Consider the following 1765-nt stretch of genomic DNA (forward strand, 5'->3'; position numbering starts at 1 on the left):
GAGGGAGGGAGGGAGGGAGGGAGGGAGAAGGGAGAGCTAGAGCGACGAGCTCTTCTCGCTGTGCAGGCCAGGCAGTGCAACTAGCAGCAGTCGGGCCAAAGTTGGGCCAAAGTCCATCATCGTTGCGCGCTTCGGTGAGATGGGCGGGCATAGTGACGCACCGGTGGTGGTATAATCCCTTACCTGCCCGGATGTCAAAAACGTCATGAATTGGATTACGATGAGTTGGGTCGGTCTCGATCAGTTTGGGTGTGGGGTGGGGCTGGGTGTACTGGGGGTGAGGTGGGTTGGAGTGGGGTACGGTGGGGTTGCTGGCAATCAAGCTGAGAGAGGTGCACGCGGCGGGTGGCGATGCCGTCATCCTGTAAACCGGCGCAGTCCGCACCGTGACAAACGCAAGTGCGAATTATTGAGCAGAGCGGAATGTATCAGTCCGGCCCAGCTCCGCGGATCGCCCTCACTGTGTGGTCTGGATGGATATGAATTTTGATCAACTTTGACTGAACTGCTTCGAGATGATTTCAATGAACTTCGGCAATGAATCTCGAGCCAACGAACTTCGAAACAAGTTCATGAAGTTGAACCAGAATCGAGAGAAGATCTCTCGCCGTGAGAAACCACTATAGGGTAATTTTTTATCTCCGGATTGTTGGTTGGTATGTATTGTGTTAACGTGCTAGCCATGGGTAAGAACCATAGGCCTGAGCAGAGCGCGGCGAGGCAGGCGCCGCCTTGGGTAGGCAAAGCGAGTCGCGCCAGAGTAGGAGGGTCGAGGGTCACCTTCTTTTCTTTCACGTTGGATCGCCGGACCGAAACGGTGGACTACGCGCGTTGCGCCAACCGAGTTTAGGGATTCTATCGATGGATTGGAAAGGGGTTGAGAGCAGCGGTGGCAGTGAGGGAGGTTGAAGGGAGTGGGAGGGGGGGAGGGGTCCATCCTCCACGGCCCCATCCCCTCGCGCTCTAAGCCAACAGTTTAAGAAATTCCGTGGACACAAACTGATTGGACTTTTCTGATTGCTGGTCAGAGAGCGCGAACTATGGGGGAGAGATGAAAGTATTCGGGCGAACGGCAGTCGGGGGCGCTCAGCGACGAACGGGGCGCGGGCGGCGAGGGGATAAGGATGAAAGAGGGGGGAGAGCGGAGAAAGAGAGAGAGAGTGAGAGAGAGAGGATAGGAATAGAGACAGAGGGAGGGCCGAAGGGCGTCAAGCAGGGAGAAGCAAAAGAGAAAAACTGTGGGCGGCCCACCCCTGCCTCCCCTCTCTCCCCCTTTCCTCCCTCGCGCACTAGCGCCAGGAGCGGCAGCCAGTCTCCCACTCTTTCTCCCTCCTTTCGCTCTTTTTTTCGTTTTTTTTCGAGATGGTGGCATCTGTTTTGTTTATTTCTCATAGCCGGTGACGCCTGCGTCGACGCAATGGACGTATATGCAGAAGCGCTACGCACTTGGGGTGGGGGGGCGGTACTATAGTTGGTTCGCTTCAAGCTTTCCCGCGAGCAGGGGACGCCGCGGCGCCCGGGTGTGGTGGTGGCGGCGCGGGGCCCGGCTGCTGCACCCTCTCCGCTCGAGCGGCACAACAAGTCCCTCCGCCTGGTGGCCGCCCGCGATGACCCTTCCTCACCCATGCTCCTCCGTCTTGGAAGGCGTTCCCCCTTCTCTCCCTGACCTTGACTTCCCTTGGCGAGGAGGCAGGCCAGCGCGTAAGGGAGCCTGTCGGGCCGGGACGATACGGGCCGTGGCGTGGCGTGGCGATGCGGGGTGGGG

The sequence above is a fragment of the Frankliniella occidentalis genome, unplaced genomic scaffold, assembly GCF_000697945.3.
Source record: "Frankliniella occidentalis isolate FOCC.00 unplaced genomic scaffold, Focc_3.1 Scaffold91, whole genome shotgun sequence".
Lineage (NCBI taxonomy): Eukaryota > Metazoa > Arthropoda > Insecta > Thysanoptera > Thripidae > Frankliniella > Frankliniella occidentalis.